The sequence below is a fragment of the Anticarsia gemmatalis genome, chromosome Z (assembly GCF_050436995.1).
Source record: "Anticarsia gemmatalis isolate Benzon Research Colony breed Stoneville strain chromosome Z, ilAntGemm2 primary, whole genome shotgun sequence".
In the NCBI taxonomy this organism is placed as follows: domain Eukaryota; kingdom Metazoa; phylum Arthropoda; class Insecta; order Lepidoptera; family Erebidae; genus Anticarsia; species Anticarsia gemmatalis.
This window is the reverse complement of record NC_134776.1, coordinates 12392717-12413353: the sequence shown is the minus strand read 5'-3', so window position 1 is coordinate 12413353 and position 20637 is coordinate 12392717. Positions and strand designations below refer to the sequence as shown.

General features: G+C 33.6%; 4 non-coding genes across 4 annotated transcripts; all 4 read right to left on the bottom strand.

Annotated features, from left to right (window-relative positions):
- Window positions 1–2491: 2491 nt before the first annotated feature.
- TRNAE-UUC (transfer RNA glutamic acid (anticodon UUC)) lies at window positions 2492–2564 on the bottom strand. Its single transcript has one exon. It is a non-coding gene; the product is annotated as a tRNA-Glu (tRNA).
- A 6197-nt stretch (window positions 2565–8761) lies between these two features.
- TRNAV-UAC (transfer RNA valine (anticodon UAC)) lies at window positions 8762–8834 on the bottom strand. Its single transcript has one exon. It is a non-coding gene; the product is annotated as a tRNA-Val (tRNA).
- Window positions 8835–11191: 2357 nt separating this feature from the next.
- TRNAV-AAC (transfer RNA valine (anticodon AAC)) lies at window positions 11192–11264 on the bottom strand. The gene has a single exon. It is a non-coding gene; the product is annotated as a tRNA-Val (tRNA).
- A 5086-nt stretch (window positions 11265–16350) lies between these two features.
- TRNAE-UUC (transfer RNA glutamic acid (anticodon UUC)) lies at window positions 16351–16423 on the bottom strand. The gene has a single exon. It is a non-coding gene; the product is annotated as a tRNA-Glu (tRNA).
- Between the last annotated feature and the right edge of the window lie 4214 nt (window positions 16424–20637).

Below are 20637 nucleotides of genomic sequence, written 5' to 3'. Positions count from 1 at the left end.
TCCAGCCTTCGTTGCTAAGGAAATTACTTTTGTCTTCGCACCTTTATTATGCACTTTGTCATAAAATTATCAGCTTCATGACTGGATGGCGATTTGAAGACAAAGAAAAATTGTACTTCCTCGCAATTTTCATTAAGTAAAAGTTTATCAGCAAAAGTAGTTAAAAAAAGTTTTTTGCATATTAGTAGAAACAACAACATGTAAACTACACAACAACTGATACTTATAATGACACCCCTTCGATCAAAATATTCCAAAACAAACAGAATATAAATAAATTCATAATTATACACAACAAAAAGGGAAGCGCAGAAGACACTGTTTCCGCCCGGGATTGAACCGGGGTCCTTCCGCCTGAAAGGCAGATGTGATATCCACTACACCACGGAAACTGTACTAGGAGCCTCGAATTACTTGTTAGCATTCGTCCGTTATCGATCCGCTGCACCGCTGTTGTCGTTGTCGGGGCTTTATGGACTTTATGTACCTTTATGTAACTTAGATACCTAGTAATTTAAAAAGTATGTGTAAAACAGACAAAGCTACCACCTCCATAATGACAAGGTAGCATGATTAGTAGCTGCAGTGGCCGTTCTTAAGTTTTCATGGCTACATTGTTATATCCAATGACTACAGACTTACTAAACGAGTTTTCATTTACGGAGATAATATTTTGGACTTTTCTTGACAGTAATTGAAGTTCGTTCTTTCACCATTTGGTTAGTGGTCAGCCTAGTGTCGAATTTTTTCAAATGCCCGAAGGCATTTGACATGGCTCACTGACTGTAATCTCAATTGGCAACTATCACGACTGGCTGCTTAAGTGCCGTTCAAAGCAAAAGCGGCTACCTATCTAGAGAATGTCCGCGCTAAAAGTGTAAGTTATAACTTATTTTAATCAAGTTGTTTGGTTTTTCGATTTAATGTTTTTTCCATTTATTCTCAAGATTAAACACAGTTTTTGATAATTTGATTCATTTTACTTACCGTCAGGTAAAATATATAAAACTTTCTGATGACTTAGGGAAGCTGGGTCATTTTCACGCTGGTTTTTACAACTACGAATCCATCAACTTATTTCTTATAGGCCATATAAAAACGGAAAGTATTGAAAAAAGTTGCTACTAATAATGCTTCATGAAGTTTTTCTTTGTTTAAAATTTTTATTGAAATTATAAATTCAAATTCTGATCCCTATTCCTAAATCTAGTTGTAATGAGTACGAAAATAATATACGTAGTTATGTAATCGTCACTAAAACTTTAAAATCTGCTCTTCCATATTTCATAGCAAAATACTTAGTAATAGTCAACCAGTGCACAGCCAAGCAATAATAATGTACCTAAAATAACATTGTAACCTCAATTTTTACATAGTATTTATTATAAAAAATATTTTGCACCGTTACTTTTATGTAACAAATTTAACGTTAGTATAATATATGTAGCTTAATATGGAAAAAAAACTAGTACGTTGTTTCATAATAATGTTAGTAATGTTATAAAATAATAAATGAATGATGTACTTATATATCTGTAGTTACATATCTGGGTGTTTGTAAGTGTTTTAACCACTGAGATGTACTTAAAAAAAGAAATATTTTGTCAGTTCCACAAGAGAATCAAAGTTAGGTAGGTCGATGACTTGCTAAAGTTTTTCGGAATGATTTGATTTCGGGTGGCATTGAAAAGGGATAGATTGGGGCAGTAGCCTGTTATTATTTATTGCCAACACAATGTACAATCACTTTGCGGCTCTAGCAATAAATAATCTGCTTATATGCTGAACTATATTCGTTCAAACTCTGTACAAGCTATATGACAGGCAACTGTATGAATTTCTTATTTAAAATTGTCGATAACTTGTTAATTAAGTTTCACATCGTGAGATTGACAAGTCTAACGAATTCACTTTATTATCAGTTTAATTGAAATTGCCCTACAATATTCCTTAGCACTTGCTACGTTAACTTTTTGTCATTTCTAGCTTTATTTGAATTATTGTGTAATATCATTAATAATATATATTGTGCGGTTAGAATGCTGTTTCATTTCTTCACCTACAACCTCTGCAGATTATAAAATAAAACCTCTAAGCCGCGTCTGTCTTTCTGAACACATTTGGATATGACTTTCACCAATAAAGTAAACTCTTTTCTCTTTCTCCGACTTTTTTCACTTCTTTATATTAACTCCAGCCTTCGTTGCACTTTGTCATAAAATTATAAGCTTCATGACTGGATGGCGATTTGAAGACAAAGAAAAATTGTACTTCCTCGCAATTTTCAATAAGTAAAAGTTTATCAGCATATTCTTTTGGAAATAGTGGTAAAAAAAAGTTTTTTGCATATTAGTAGAAACAACAACATGTAAACTACACAACAACTGATACTTATAATGACACCTCTTCGATCAAAATATTCCAAAACAAACAGAATAGAAATAAAATAATGAATATACACACCAAAAATAAAATTGATGAAGCCCATCACTGTTTCCGCCCGGGATCGAACCGGGGTCCTTCCGCCTGAAAGGCAGATGTGATATCCACTACACTACGGAAACTGTACTAGGAGCCTCGAATTACTTGTTAGCATTCGTCCGTTATCGATCCGCTGCAACGCTGTTGTCGGGGCTTTATGAACTTTATGTACCTTTATGTAACTTAAATAGCTAGTAATTTAAAAAGTAACTGTAAAGCAGACAAAGCTACCACCTCCACAATGACAAGGTAAGATGATTGGCAGCTGCAGTGGCCGTTCTTAAGTTTTCATGGCTACATAGTTATTTCCAATGACTAAAGACTTTTTGCAGCGATTTTTTATTTACAGAGATAATATTTTGGACTTTTGGTGTAAAAAATATGTAACTCTATCCAGTAATTAAAGTTCACCAATATAAAGAACAATTTTTAAGTGCATAATTTATTTGAGTTCTCTCACCGTAAAACTAACTTTTTGAACCTAGCGAAGCCGGGTGGATCTCTAGAGGTAATATCTACTAAAAACAAAGTAATCAACTGCAGCTGTTGATTGAATCGATTCAAAATTGGGCTTTGACATTGCTCCTCTAGCAGGCTAATATTATTCTTAATTTGTCGCAAGAACGGGACACTGACTAATTATAAAGCAATCAGTGGTTTCATCTCATATCAGTTGCCATTGGTTTCCTGTGGCTCATACTTTTCCTTGCAAAAAGTCCCGTGTCTGGCGGCTGTGGAAGTCGTGTAAACTGCCTTAGATATTGTTAGCAGCTTTTGTAATTCTGAGACTAATTTACTAAAAGTTCACCTAAATATAGCACATATCTGGATTAAGACCTAACAGTACAGAGAGATACCTATCTAAAAGATGGGGAAATCTCACCCATTCATTACATACCTTATTAAATACATAAACGCGTTATCATCGAAGAGATATTTCGTGATATTGGATATTCTTTTATGTTTGACAAAACAAAATACCTCACATAATATAAATATGATAACAAAGACGAATACAGAAAAAAAGGCTACCCCATTTTTTCTATTGAGGTTGATATTGCTTTAGAGATTAGTTCTATGTCCTAACTCTGGTTAGGACGTAGAGCTAATGAGAATAAGAATTTATATATATCACCAATATTTATTGATTGTTCTATAAATAAATACTATATTAGCTATCAGTGCGACATCTATACGCTTCTGGTTGAACTAAAATTGTGCCTAGTATGCCAGGCTACGAGGGTATGAAACGAAAGTAACTCCCTCTATTCATGTATTTCTTGTCTGCTAGATGTCGACTTTCGCTGAAACAACCGAATATATATATATACATATTTGGCAATGCGGTAATTCTTAAAAGGACCCAATGTATGTTTGAAACAAATATATTTTAAGGAACAGTAAATATATACTGTTCAAAGTATTTGGAAAAAATTACAATTACTGAACGTCTCGAAATTAAACTGAATGAAAAAATAACTTTTTGAAAAGACTTGCTCATCAACAATCACCTTGCGTATGAAATGATGACAATATTACCATTGGTATATTTGAAACATAGAAACCCTTATTATAATAAACGTTGCCTTAGACATAAAAGACTCGTTTAGTTTTTTTATCAATAGCGAAGTATCTAAATTAAATGCATCAAAAATGTTGCCTCACCACGTGTTTATACTCACACACTACACACTATTATAATATTCAATCATGTTTTTAACTACGAAACACCAATAAATTGCATTTAGTGTACCAATTAATAATTCATATCCGCATAAGCTCTAAAAAGCTTAATAGTTCCACTTGCAGCAGTTATTGGCTTGATCATAATTTATTGCTGGATTTAGTTTATTCGCGTTTACCCAGTTTCGCAACCTACGATTAATGAGGCGAGCGAATGTTGTTGTTTTCCTGTCATAAGAATCTGTAGAAGCCGAAAAATATTAGACTGTTCGCAGCATGTCGTGCTAGTGAGACCCTTGCGTATACTTAAGTCGTAGAATTTATTTCTTAGAGGCAGCTCCCGCATGAAAAATTGATCCTGCGGCAAGGTGACTTTTATCAACTTTAAAACAACGCAGTCATAATTTCGAAGCTTGTTGTCTCAAAATCAATACGCGAAATAATGATTAAGATTATATCAATCTTTCTTCCAACTTTGTGAGAGTCGGCTACTAGTCTTCCTAGATGCAGCTGAATACCAGTATTTTACATGAAGCGACCGCCCATCAGACCTCCTCAACCTAGTTAGCTGATTTATAACATGGTACTCCTCGGTAAGACTGGTGCTCTGACTTTCAAGCTTCTTCCTGCTGGTAACGACTATAAAAGATCTTTGAAAATGATAGCCAGGACCCACAGTTCAAAGTGCTTTCGGACGATCTTAGTATGTATAATATGGTCACCCATCCACATACCACCCTCGGCCAGCGTAGCTTGACCTGAAAGATGGATACGTGAGGCTGTTGTAACTTGGCTACGAGCTCTTGAAATATGATTAAGAACAATTAAAAAAGGAATAATTAAGGTGTAATAAAATCTACTTTAAGGATAATATTGCTCAAACTTGGTTATAAAGAAAAATCATTTTTTGTTTGACATAAAGACTTCCTAAGATAAAAACAAATTCAAGGGGCTTTCATACAGGTACTTACTGAAAAGTTTTTATAATTTTTCGCCCGGTTTTGTCGCTTTATTTAAAAGAAGAGGCTTTTCGACGCCACCCCGTAATGGTGCAACAAAGTGCTTAAAACACTACTTTATCGGACATTCGCTTCGATAAAAACTACGGAAAATTTTTTTCGAAACAAAAGGCTCTTGGCATGCTTTTAACTTGTTTTAATAAAACTGACGTTGGCGGTAAGCGAATAAAGTAACTAAACTCTTTTCTCTTTCTCCGACTTTTTTAACTTCTTTATATTAACTCCAGCCTTCGTTGCTAAGGAAATTACTTTTGTCTTCGCACCTTTATTATGCACTTTGTCGTAAAATCATGAGCTTCATGATTGGATGGCAATTTGAAGACAAAGAAAAATTGTACTTCCTCGCAATTTTCATTAAGTAAAAGTTTATCAGCATATTTTTTTGGAAATAGTAGTTAAAAAAGTTTTTTGCATATTAGTAGAATCAACAACATGTAAACTACACACTCGTCGATAGTTAACGTTTACTCGCTGTTAGTGGGACAACTGCCTTAATAGCTAGTAATTTAAAAAGTAAGTGTAAAACAGACAAAGCTACCACCGCCATAATGACAAGGTAGCATGATTGGCAGCTGCAGTGGCCGTTCTTAAGTTTTAATGGCTACATTGTTATTTCCAATACCTAAAAACTTTCAAACGAGTTTTCATTTACGGAGATAATATTTTGGAATTTTTTTTGTAAAGATTTTGTAACTCTATTCAGTAATTGAAATTCGTCCTTCCACCATTTGGTTAATGGTCAGCCTAGTGTCGAGGTTTTTTAAACGCCCGAAGGCATTTGACATGGCTCACAGACTGTAATCTCAATTGGCAACTATCAGGACCGGCTGCTTAAGTGCCGTCCAAAGCAAAAGCGAAGGTTTCCGGCTACCCATCTAAAGGATGTCCACGCTATGTGAGCGCATAAAAGTGAAGTATACTGATAACATAATAACACCATACTATAACACCTACAGTATTACAAAGTCTATCATACATAACATCACGCCTTTTCCTATGCAGGTAGCAAAGACCAAAGGACTTTGGAACGATCCTTATAAACTTACCTTGCCTCATACACTTCCATAGATTTAACAGGAAGTAAAAAAACTCAAAAATCTTACAATTTCCTTACTAGAGTTTTTCTCTGAGTTTCGAAATATACCGTAAATCTGCAAAAAGCAAAACGGCAATTGAAATGGGATAATACAAATCGAAAGCCAGATTTTCATTAACAGCTCGCATTTGCCATGGAAGAGCTATTGACCGGAACCAAATCGACTCTGTTGCCGGATGTGGTGGAGAGGACTGTATTAATTGAGTACTCCACGTTATATCCCGCCGCGTGAGTCTATCGTAGTCTAGTTGGTTTGACTGTGGTAATTTCAGATGTTTTAGTAATATCACTTGGGTATGTCGGCAGTTTAAGAAACGGTACTTTTTGTGTTATTATGATTTAATGATGAATATTTGTTTATTGCCCAATAACTTAGTAGAGACCCTTGTATGTCAAGTTTGCGACTAGCGGAGGTAGGCAAAAATCAGAATTTAGAACATCATTGAACAGTTAGGTTTACGTATAAGTAACTGGCCAGTTTGATAAGGCAAAAAAAAAGCGGCACGGCCGTACCATCCTTTCCTCGAAGCAATTCAGGCTATTTTCGACACTCCTATAATTTCGTTGTGGATAAAACAAGAAGCCTAAATTCTCAGCAACTAATCAGTCATTGTAAATACATATAAACACGGTATATTTAAAATTTCAGGCAATTTGAACCAGTAGTTTAAGAATGACAACTTGTTAAAATTTCTTAATTTTGTCACTCACTAATTCACTGATTCACTGACTCACCGATCATCAAAAGTCTAAGGTATTTCTAGCAGACTTAGAAGCTTTTAGTGTCTTAATCATGGGAAAACCTAATATAATAACTTTGTAATCCCATGTTAATGTATAGGATTACAAGGTTACGTTTGCAGTTAATGAATCATTATTACTATAGAAAATAAAATAAATAGTTACCTACTATATATTATTATATGAGGCATAACGGGAGGGGGTATAGGGTGGGTAAGGGTGTTAAGCCCATGAAACTGAACAACATTCCAATAGGAAAATATGTTGAATTAAAAAAAAAAACGTCTTTCCGTACAAATTGGACTAATGTTCGCTCTGCAAAAAGAAGTGAGATGCCATCAAAAACATTCTGTAAAACCCCAAGTCTCGCAGCTGAGTCTCTCTGCCGTAAAAAGTTATGAGATCTATATAATACCAAGTCGATTAATCTATTTAGTCTCTACTTAAAACACCTTCTGTGTTCGGTTATTACATGAGTTATTATCATGCCAATATTAAAAATAATTTACATTCAAACAAATAGACCGACCTGGCATTAATTATTCAAAAAGAAAACCAAAAATCACAACAGCCAAATAACTAATGAACAATTTATTTTTTGACCGAATTCAGACATTCTACTGAATATTTCCCTAAAGGAAAACTCAATACACTCTTTACGCAACCCGGAAAATAAACTGCGAAACCTTGAAAAGCTTGTAACTTATTTCAATCAAGTTGTTTGGTTTTTCGATTTAATGTTTTTCCCATTTATTCTCAAGATTAAACACAGTTTTTGATGTTTTGATTAATTTTACTTACCGTTAGGTAAAATAAATTAAACTTTCTGATGACTTAGGGAAGCTGGGTCATTTTCACGTTGGTTTTTACAACTACGAATGCATCAAGTTATTTACAATATGCCATATAAAAACGGAAAGTTTTGAAAAAAGGTGCTACTAATAACTTCATGAAGTTTTTATTTTATTCATAAACTCTTGCTCATCACACAAATATTTGTCCGGGTGGGGTTCGAACCCACCACACGCGGCGCTACGGTTGTTGCGGCGAGGTGACCTCTTTAATTACTGGCTTAGCTAGGACTACTAGTAAAAATTCAATCAACTATTTTTCACGTAATGTAATTTAGAAACTAACTTTAACATTCTAGGGATTTGTTTAGAATTTAGTCGAATTGTTGTAATATATAATTAATAAACGTATAAATGATTCAAATAACATAAATAATGAAAAGAAAAATGAAAACAACTGTAATTTAGAACTTAAAGTAAATAATATATGAACTACATTATTTATCTATTGTATAATATATAATTAACATCATATTGTAGATTCTAAAAAGATACCAAATTATTTAAAACTTAAAAGTCAACTTCTCCATAAATTACTATCAGGAAATACTAACTTTGCTTTCTTATTTTCAGGTATGAGAAAACAAATAGATAACCTACTTATAAAAATAAACTTATTCTAAACAAAATTACAAAGCATTTGACCATAGAACAAATAGTCTTTTTTTCAAAAACAACCTATAATTAAGTATTCTAATACTAAAACCAAAAACTAAATCGAAGCATTTCCATACAAATAACCCCAAAAAATATATTTTCTCCGTATTATTTCGAAATACTCAATTTTGTTCCTTGTACTCGTAAGCTCTTAAAACTAAATCTAGATCAAAATATTCCAAAACCAAACAGAATATAAATAAAATAAGGAAAAAGGAAAGCGCAGAAGACACTGTTTCCGCCCGGGATCGAACCGGGGTCCTTCCGCCTGTAAGGCAGATGTGATATCCACTACACTACGGAAACTGTACAAGGAGCCTCGAATTACTTGTTAGCATTCGTCCGTTATCGATCCGCTGCAACGCTGTTGTCGGGGCTTTATGGACTTTATGTACCTTGATGTAACTTAAATACCTAGTAATTTAATAAGTAAGTGTAAAACAGACAAAGCTACCACCTCCAAAATGACAAGGTATCGTGATTGGCAGCTGTAGTGGCCGTTCTTAAGTTTTCATGGCTACATTGTTATTTCCTATGACTACAGACTTTCTAAACGAGTTTTCATTTACGTAGATAATATTTTGGACTTTTCTTGTAAAGATTTTGTAACTCTATCCAGTAATTGAAGTTCGTTCTTTCACCATTTGGTTAGTGGTCAGCCTAGTATCGAAGTTTTTCAAATCCCGAAGGCATTTGACGTGGCTCACTTACTGTAATCTCAATTAGCAACTATCAGGACTGGCTGCTTAAGTGCCGTTCAAAGCAAAAGCAAAGATTTCCGTCTACTTGTCTAGAGAACGTCCACGCTAAAAGTGTAAGTTGTAATTTATTTCAATCCAGTTGTTTGGTTTTTCGATTTAATGTTTTTTTCCATTTATTCTCAAGATTAAACACAGTTTTTGATAATTTGATTCATTTTACTTACCGTCAGGTAAAATATATAAAACTTTCTGATGACTTAGGGAAGCTGGGTCATTTTCACGCTGGTTTTTACAACTACGAAAGTATTGAAAAAAATTGCTACTAATAATACTTCATGAAGTTTTTATTTTAAAAGAATGAAATATGTAATGAGTTTTGATAAATAAATCACTTTAAACTTGAAGTATCTATAATCATTTCAAATTAAACTGTGGTTATGTTTTCAAATATAATGTCATGAGCGTACAACTTTTTTAATAATTATATACATCATAATTACATATAAGATTATTACAAGTATTTTGGTTATTATTATTACTATATATGTATATATAGCATACAGTAATTCGAAAAATACTGATGTAAAAATAAGTAGACGTGCTAAGAACACATAACTCATATAACGTGAACTTATAGTTGTAATTAGTTTAATATTAAATTCTATTCTCAGTCAGTCGCGTGAGTTAATGCTTATAAGTTAACAAGACGAATGACGGCTATAAGGAATATTTTTATATAATGCCTTATTTATAAAAGGGCAACAATTTTATAGCCAGGTTTTTCTAGATACCAATCAAATTTATTCAAGATCAAAAATATAGTGTTTTTTAAGTGAGTCAGCTTCTATCGGCGACTTTGCAGACGATATTAAGTTCGTAATTATATTAATAATAACTAAGCAACACAATCGGCATTCATTTTATATATTCGCCTTTTTGAGTATTAGAAATAACACTTGTTTTAATGGTTAAGGAAAACGTCTCAACAAGAGTTGTTTACAACGTGATACAGTACGTCAGTTGTCAACAACTCATCAAATGAATGCAAAGTCTCCGACTCGCACTTGTTCAACGTTGTTACATTATTTACTTTGGACGTTGAACTAAACCGTATGGAGTCATTATCTTTCAAAAATGTATTTTTTTTCACTAAGTATTCCTTCTTCAGAATTTCCTCCTTAACTCAAAGAGCTTATCAAAATTCCAAGTTCCAAGTATTCCTTAACCACTTATCGTTTGTCGTTGATGTTCAAACAACCGGTACCGACAGCTTAGCTCTTGAGCTTTGCTTTAAGGACCTTATTTATTCATTACTATCTTGTACCTGCGAGTTCGGTGTCGTTGGATGATTTCTTATAATCTTCGTTTCGCAGGAAAACATTATATTAGGAAGATTTTTTTCGTCAGATCACTGTCTGTGTTAGGCGCTGTCTCCACGGGCGAGAGAATCGCGTCGAGTCCGCCCTTGTATCGTCGGACAATCTCCACGAACGAGCGATAATTCCGCCGCGTATCGTCGCGAGTCGTTACGGAATTCATCATATTGTAGATTCTAAAAAGATACCAAATTATTTAAAACTTAAAAGTCAACTTCTCCAAAAATTACTTTCAGGAAATACTAACTTTGCTTTCTTATTTTCAGGTATGAAAAATCAAATAGATAACCTACTTACAAAAATACCCTTATTCTAAACAAAATTGCATAGCATTTGACCATTGAACAAGTCTTTTTCCAAAAACAAAATATTAAGTGTTCCAATATTAAAATTTAAAACTAAATCGAAGCATTTCCATACAAATAACTCCAAAAAATATATTTTCTTCCTTATTATTTCAAAATACTCAATTTTGCTCCTTGTAAGCCCTAATACATAAATCTAGATCAAAATTAAATATTCCAAAACAAACAGAATATAAATAAAATAATGAATATACACAACAAAAATGAAAATGATGAAGCACTGTTTCCGCCCGGGATCGAACCGGGGCCCTTCTGCGTGTTAGGCAGATGTGATAACCACTACACTACGGAAACCTTAATGTGAATTTCGAATAACATGCCTGCGTTCGTACACTATCGATCGGTTGCAACGTAGTTCTGATGGTATTGTGGCCATTATTTACGTAGAAAACTTGTCGATACCTCTTGCAACCCTTTGGTAAAGTCTCAAAGTACCACCTTTTCTTATAAAATTGGGTTTTCGAACTCTCTGCACTGAAATATTGAAAGCACATTAAAAGTTCGTAATCGCTCTGCCATTAGCATAGAGTTCGGAGTTGGCTGACGAATTTCGAGACAGTCGGAATTAGTAATTGAGTATAATGAGTTTATGAGTTAGAAGACGAATATGACTGATTATATTAAACGATATAAATAATTATACGGAACGTCCTTAACATATGGATGGTATACATTATAATATGTGCATGGCATAAGGTTTCATCGATCATGTGAGGTTAAGTACAGTATCGCGTGGTCGATACGTAGACGGATGAGCGCTTTTGTACGCCGCGACCCTTGTGTGTCTCGTTTGGCACGTTGAACTTCTGGGCGTTGGACTGCTTAGCTCTTTTAGAATTTATAATTCTGATACTTAGTTTTGTTGATATAAGATATTCAAAAAACGTTCAACATTTAAAGACGTACTTGACATACTATTATTTTAACATTCCTTTAATAGTTATGATCCACCAATTATGATCCAATCACATTTCATCGCATTACACTTATCCTATAACTTGAGTTTTGCTATCTTGTTCTTGCTATCGTAGAACCACTGTGCGGTAACTTTTTGAATTATACAGACATAATAATAAATTTAACCCATTACTGTCCCACAGCTGGGCAAGAGTTTCCTCCCGTAATGAAGGAGGGGTGAGTCCACCACGCTAGCCAGTACGTAAAAAATAAATAAATTTAACCCATTTATGTCCCACTGCTGGGCAAGGGTCTTCTCCCGTAATGAGGGAGGGGTTAGGCCTTGAGTCCACCACGCTGGCCAAGTGCGGGTTGGGGACTTTGCACGCCCTCAATAAATGTTTTAAAGCAATTTTTAGGCATGCAAGGTTTCCTCACAATGTTTTCCTACACCGCTGGAGCATGTGATAATTATTTCTAATACACACATAACTTCGAAAAGTCATTGGTGTGTTGCCTCGGGTTCGAACCTGCGACCACTTGAGTGAGAGGTGTCAACTTATACCACTCGGCTATCACTGCAATACATAAGATAACTTTTAAAATTTTGTTTGTGTGTTGTTTTCCTTGTTTGTTGTTGGACCTGGTCTTATAAAATTGAGCTGTGGTGCTAAAACGATGTGAATGTATTGAAAAAATATCAGCATACACCAAAACCTGTTTTCAGAAGTTGTCTTGGCGTGTACCTACATATGTGAATAGCACTTAATTCTCAAACTTTATTGAGCTGATCTGGAAAAGTACTTATTATTTAAACATTTTCTGTTAGCTTACTTCAAAGTATAGCATCTTGTGGGTATAACACCCTAACTAGCACACAAGCGCTATAACAAGCTGCACAATGGCCGGTTAAAGGATTTTTATAACGCCTTAGGCTCCTTAGTAAGAAGTATAGTGGTTCTATAAGCGGCTACAGATCTCTTGTAGCGTCAAATAGGCCCATACTGTCCAGCTTATAGCTCGACATTGGATCTACAGTGGTCGTAAATAGTAATTATAATAGTACGTAGTATAGTAGTAATACAGGAGCGCTAAAATAAGATGAAGGTGGTATAATCGCGCTACAAGAGCTTTTTCGCAGCTTCGTGGCGCTTACCAGCTGTTGTACAGAGGTGGTTAGCGCCACGAGCGTTCGAAAAAGCTCTTGCAGCGCGATTATACCACCTTTACCTTATTTTAGCGCTACTGTGTAACGGTTATAAATGCTAACGCTCTAAATGAGTAATATGGTCGGTTTATTATGGTGTAAACTAAATATATTGTATTAAAATGAATCATCAGTGACAAATGAGGAGACATTTTATTTTTACGGATTGGATTATGAAAATAACAAGTAGTCTATCGCTTTTATTTCTTTGTGTACGTGATATGAAAGTGCGAGTTCCAGTTTGCTGTCAATATATATGTATATTATCGTCAATATTTTCATGCGCCCTCAAAATATTCAGTTTTAAATGCAAAAATTATATAGATATGTGGATTTGGAAATTGTATTTTGATCATAAATAAGACTTTGAGGGTTACAGATAGTTTAATTAGGGTTATAGGTAATAAAAAATGATTTTAATTATGTTAACGTTACCAGGCTATAGATTTATATGATCTTCAAAAGATCGTAATAACCTCAAAAAATATGTTTACCAAATGCTGTAATGGCGTCTCGATCAAGCACCTCTCAGAGTTGGTTACATCTGCTCTAGCGGCTTAAGCTGTACAAAGGCTCTAGTGTTTGCTGTTGTAGACCTCAAGGTTCTGCAGTTGTGGCATAGGAGTGCTTCAATTTTAAGTTAAGTTTTGGTCGCACACCAGCATTTTACTCGTACTTTTAGGGGTCAGTCGTTGAATATTAAAATAGTTTGAAAATCATTTTATTTATTCTTTAAAAACAGTTGACAGACTGAACCACCACTGCACCTATGTAAATATATTATGATAATAATTTTAAGCTTTAGTATAAAGGTATATTACTCGGTTATAGCGCTTTAGGTGCTTAACATAATTCTGTAATCCCCATGGCTGTAAAAATGTCGAATGATACCTTATACATCTATTTGCCGTACAGAAGCCATATAAATATTTGATATAACGCTCAAGGCGCTATTAAAGACCTACGCAACTCTTTTATAGATGAGTAATACACTAGCCCTAAAAAAATCTGTTATAGAACCTAAGGCATTACAAAAAGCTTATTTACGCTCTTGAGCGCTATAAGCGCAACGCATAACTCCGTTTAAACTCCTTTATCTCCTAAAGTCCCCTTATACAGTTAACGGTGTTATAGAAGATTCCATTAACTCAGTTATACTTCCCTAGGCTGTCTAGCGATGCAATTACATGCTCATATATCACTATAAGTCATTGGTTTCCTACTAAACGGCTACTGTCCCGCCTAGCTGTTAAAGGGTTTTTTAAATAGCTAGTATACAACTTATAGAGAATTGTACAGCATTTGAACGACTCTTATGCAACTATCAGGCTGTATAACGACTGTATAAGCAGCTTGTGTGCTAGTTGGGACTGCTTTGCAATGCTTTCTCTGAACACTCAGTTAAATTAGGTATATATTATCATAAGGTCATTTATATCCTTGATATCATTACGAAATTAAAGATACCAGAGAGTTATTTTTAAAAACAGCTTTTGGCGGCATGAAACATCCGCAACCTACGTGATGGGTAATGGACTGAAGATCTGATCCCTACGCCATTTTTTCTTACCCAGTGGTGGATCAGGTGGTCAATATTTTCCGAACTATCATAGTTAATATGAACCACACCTTTATAGCCTAAAAGTACGACACTTAGAAAAATATACTTTATTTACCGACAATAAGGGATCGTCGAATTCATATGTAAAATCGTAATCGTAATTATCGAATATTGTAACGTTTAAAAATTTAAAATACAAATAAATATCGCAATAAAACTTTTAAATATGCAGCATAATAATATATGAAAATGCTATGATATGCATTTGGCTGTTTTAGCAGTGGCTAAATAATATGTCCAAACAACTATGCGTCAAAGTTTTAAGTTACATGCATGTACTAATTACACGATAATCGTGGTTATTACTTACTGCACGTATTTCTAAGTTAAAACTAAACGTAGGTTGACTTAAAATAATAACAATTTATACTTAAAAAATCTATCTTTACATTGAAATATTTAATAAAAATGCTTAGTAACACGAGTGGAAAACTAAATGATTGATTGCTGGTTTCCGTTCATTAATCGAAGCACCACGGAGGCGGTTACAAATGAGTTTCATGTTCGCCGAGCGTTGCTCAAATCTGGAACTTTTTACACCCGTTCATCTATAAGCGCTGATATTATATTCAGTAAAAAGATGATAATCTTGTTTAGTTATGATTAGTGTTCCCGAGGCCTATAGGCTTTTAGGCTTTTTTTTAAGACTAGCCTATGCATGTGGGGCTACAGCGGGATAAAAGCCTAAAAAGTCTTTTAGGCCTTTAGGCTAGGCCTTTTTCATAGCCTGTTTTTGTCCACCCGATGACTAAAGGCTTTTAGCCTTTTTATAGGCTAGGCGCATATTAAAAAGGCTTGAAAGGCCTGAAACCTATATAGATTTTTCGTCCTTTAGGCTAGGTCTATTTTATTTATTATTCGAGTATAAAGTATAATAATCGTAAACTTAATGTTACTATTTAAAACCGCCCTTATGTCGGGGGCATAAGCGTTTACTTTGAGTGTCTGAGTATTAACCGTACATTGAGCGAGCGCGTATTTGATCTTACTCAAGCAATTTTTCATTTCAGTTTTCATTTAATTTGAAAATAAATACAATACAAAAATACTTGTTTAATTCATACTAAGCCATAACCTGAACAATACCTATAGCCTTATAATAAGCCTACTACTCGAAAAATACTTCAGTCGGAAATAAAGCCTAAAAGGCTATTTAGGCTTTTTTAAACCTATAGGCTTTTTAACATGAGTAGCCTTTTAAACACCTAGTAGGCTTTTTAAAATGAGTGGCCTTTTAAAAGCCTAGTAGTCTATCATGGCCATAAAAAAGAACTAATAGGCTTAATTTTAGGCCTAAAAGCCTATAGGCCTCGGGAACACTAGTTATGATCTTTTTTAATGTACGTTTTTAGTGAATTTACGCCAACAATAAACGGACATCCAGTTCAATGAATACTTCTTTACGTAACTTTCCTATATTAGATAATTTAAATACATCCCACTATGTATAAGTACATGCCTGGAAACAAAAACGTTGATACATATTATCATCACGTCAGTTGTACCTGAAGGTGAAGCAAAGGCAAGCCTTTGGCAATTTACCAGGCAAGTTAACAAACCCGTACGTATCAGAAAAAGATAAAAATATTCCAAAACAAACAGAATAGAAATAAAATAATGAATATACGCAACAAAAAGGAAAGCGCAGAAGACACTGTTTCCGCCCGGGATCGAACCGGGGACCTTCCGCCTGAAAGGCAGACGTGATATCCACTACACTACGGAAACCGTAATAGGAGGCTTGAATTACTTGTTAGCATTCGTCCGTTATCGATCCGCTGCACCACTGTTGTCGTTGTCGGGGCTTTATGAACTTTATGAACTTTATGTACCTTTATGTTACTTAAATAGCTAGTAATTTAAAAAGTAAGTGTAAAACAGACAAAGTTACAACCTCCATAATGACAAGGTATCGTGATTGGCAGCTGTATTGGCCGTTCTTAAGTTTTCGCAATGTAGCCATTGTTATTTCCAATGACTACAGACTTTTTGCGGCGATTTTTTAATTATAGAGATTTTGGACTTTTCGTGTAAAAAATATGCAACTCTATCCAGTAATTAAAGTTCACCAATATAAAGAACAATTTTTAAGTGCATAATTTATTTGAGTTCTCTCACCGTAAAACTAACTTTTTGAACCTAGCGAAGCCGGGTGGATCTCTAGAGGTAATATCTACTAAAAACAAAGTAATCAACTGCAGCTAGTGATTGGATCGATTCAAAATCGGGCTTTGACATAAGCTTATGCCGCGAATCGCTGTGAATGCTTATCTCAGCGCTTGCTATAATATATGCTATAATATAATAATATTAAAGAGTAGTCGGAACTGCTATTTTGGGATGTTAGTGAAAAGCTAGATTAGTCAATAGTTATAAAAAACGAATTCACAAATATTTCCTACAACGGAAAATAAAACAGGCAGAAGCATTTATATTGCTAATAAACGACATTGCTCATTATAAAACATACCTACCACAGCTTGTCAATTGAGTTACGATCTTAAATTATACATATTATAGTCTATTTTACAATGATGAAATTGAACATGGGTCCACTTTTATTCAAGGGAGAACGTCAATTTGTTTAGACAATTTATTTTAAACCATGGTTACATTTGAAGGTACGGTACAGGTACAAGAACATCCAATACTGTCTGTTCTTTACCTGCGTACAGCCACCGATAGCGAAATACGCTCATAAATAAACAATATCGATCTTTTAAGGAATTCCGTTTTAAAGATTGAGAGTACAGTTGCTTACCATAGTCTTCCACTATCGTCATACAAAATAGATTTTTGTGACTACGATCTAAAGACGTAAATGAAATGACAAGCAGCAGTGTCTACATTGCCCAGTAGCGTTCTTTAGTGTTCTTTTTTATAATGAACAATGTTTTAAGTATAAGATACATTTTATATATTATAGAAAATTATTTATTAAGCAAAATCTTATATTGTTAAGAGCTTGAGAATATTTTAGGTAGGTAAGCTAGATTCATTATTTATTAGGTAATATACGACGCACGCATTCACAAGCAATAAAAAGATTAGCATGTATATAATATTTGTTATTATTATCGTGATGCTGGCAAGGAAAAAATGATAAGGAACTAGAAAAGCAATTGAACGAAATCCTGTTATGTTGGTTTGTTGAGACAAATATTGTGACAAATGTTATATAAATCGAGTTATCAATGTTTTTAAACTTTCGCAGTTTGTAAACATAATACTATATTACTAAACGGGTCTTTCATACCAAGACACAGCTGAGTTATAATAAATCGTAATTAACTGCTATGCTCGGTATAGCTCGATCGAAACCTCAGACAACAAATAAATAAGGTAACGTAACTTTCAATTCTCATCGTGAAAGAGACCCGTTTAGTCATTTAGTCTTAGTCGATTTATTTATTGGACAAGCTTTACAGAACTTCTGAAAGTGATATAACAAGTCCTCAAGATTTATGCTTTTACTTTTAAACAGATGTCTTTGGGGTAACTTTAAACGAATATCTTATAGCGCGATTACCTGCACTCGATATTACCGTGAGTACATAAAGGTCAAATAATTTCTGTGATTGCCTCACTGATTTTAAAGGAAAAGTAAAAAAGAAGATAATTGATGATAAGCGATTATAAAAGAAAAAATTACAAATAATATACTAACAGTTTTATGATGGTCGATGAAAATCCTTATATGACAGTGTGTTAGCACATCACAACCGTGGAACAACCGTTGCTATTTAACAAAAGCACTTCCATATTTATGAAATATCATTATACACGTATATACAGTATTTATAATATAAAGCAATATTTGATAACGCTTAGTTATTCGCTAGCAAACATAGATGCATTTAAAGATTAAGTAAAATTCTGCGTTATACACTATGTTTCTGCATTCTATTTACTACCAAGTGATTAGTCTACAACATTAAGTAGATCAATAAACGAATCCGCAGCGTAGACGTTGCGACTACGAGGTGTAGAGCGTCTACGAAGCGTAGCAGTGGCTACACGGGCAGCACAACAAACGTTCAGTGTTTTTTGTCCAACCAGTTAACCGAACTAATGTTAGCCAAACGTTTCCGCAGTGAACTTAAAAATAAGTTCCTTCGTTATACGCTAGAGGCGTTGCTCAGTAATATAAATAAAATAATCTTGATAGTTTCTATATAACTCGTAAGTCACCTGACGGTGCAGTCAAGAATAAAAAAATGCCATTCATAGAATCAGTAACGCAGTGTATAAGCAGCTGAATATTAACGGGTACCTTAACGCCAGTAGTCTTCCGACACAACGCTAACACCAACATATAACTAGTATGTATTAGAGCATTATTTACATGAAATATTTGTAGCCAAATAACAAAATGTAACGATGGATTTGATAAATATATAATAATATATTTTTGCATAGCAGCATACAGTCGATAATATTATTATTAGAGCAATAATGACGTCATATGTTGTATAAGAGTTTTTAAGATATACATAATAACATTGCTAAGTTAACGAAACTGCCTGAATAAAAAACTGTCTAATCAAGCTCTTAATACTCCCAATAACTGAATGCTAAGAGGCTCTGTTCTATGTACTTCAACTATAGTTTTGGAAACAGCTTGTTACATTGTTCTTATGTTGTTTGGAATCCAAGATTCCAAAATATAGAAATATGTTGCAAATTATCGAAACTTATCCTATAAAATTCGGGCAAAGTTTCACTCTGAATTCTTATGTAATCATGTTATTTTTAATGTTGCAATCTACTATATATTTCAACCTCAAATAAGTGCCCGCACAATACATTAATGACACCAACAGAAAATTAATATGAACCATTAAGTGAACATGATATATAAGTTATTAAATAAGTAAATGTATTAAAAATTACATAATAAAGTACTCAAATCCTTTTAATATAGATTAAATAGGATTTATTAAAGAAAAATAAATGAAATCTAAAAAAAAACTAGAAGTAGTAACTAATATAAGATAATTTAATGCTCATATTGTGTGAAAATATAAATTAAATAATTGAAATAAATGCTACGTTATAATAAAAAAGCCACCATTAAAAGATTGTTGTAGAATGTAATTTTTAAATCAGAACTTGATTAATTTGTACTATAACTTTTAAAATTTCGTGATGCGTAATTATTATCTTATACTATATGGAAAATGTCGTTGGTAAAAAATATATCGATTTTTGATTTACTGACATTGAGACGCTGGTTACAGCTGGCAAGTATAGTGTTAGATAATAATTATTTCTTTGTTTAAGTATTTTTATGAAATAGTAAATTCAAATTCAATTGCTCCCTATTCCAAAATCTAGTCGTAAAGAGTACGAAAATAATATACGTAGTTATGTAATCGTCCTAAAACTTTAAAATCTTCTCTTCCGTATTTCATAGCAAAATACTTAGTAATAGTCAACCAGTGCACAGCCAAGCAATAATAATGTAACTAAAATAACATTGTAACCTCAATTTTTACATAGTATTTATTATAAAAAATATTTTGCACCGTTACTTTTCTGTAACAAATTTAATATTAGTAAAGCTTAATATAAAAAAAAACTATTACGTTGTTTCATAATAATGTTAGTAATGTTATAAAATAATATATGAATGATGTACTTATATATCTGTAGTTACATATCTGGGTGTTTGTAAGAGTTTAAACCACTGAGATGTACCTTAAAAAAAGAAATATTTTGTCAGTTCCACAAGAGAATCGAAGTTAGGTAGGTTTGAATTGAAATGGAAAACAGTTGTGATGCCATGTCGTAATGTGACGGGCAGCAAGACAGGTCGATGACTTGCTAAAGTTTTTCGGAATGATTTGATTTCGGGTGGCATTGAAAAGGGATAGATTGGGGCAGTAGCCTGTTATCATTTATTGCCAACACAATGTACAATCAATTTGCGGCTCTAGCAA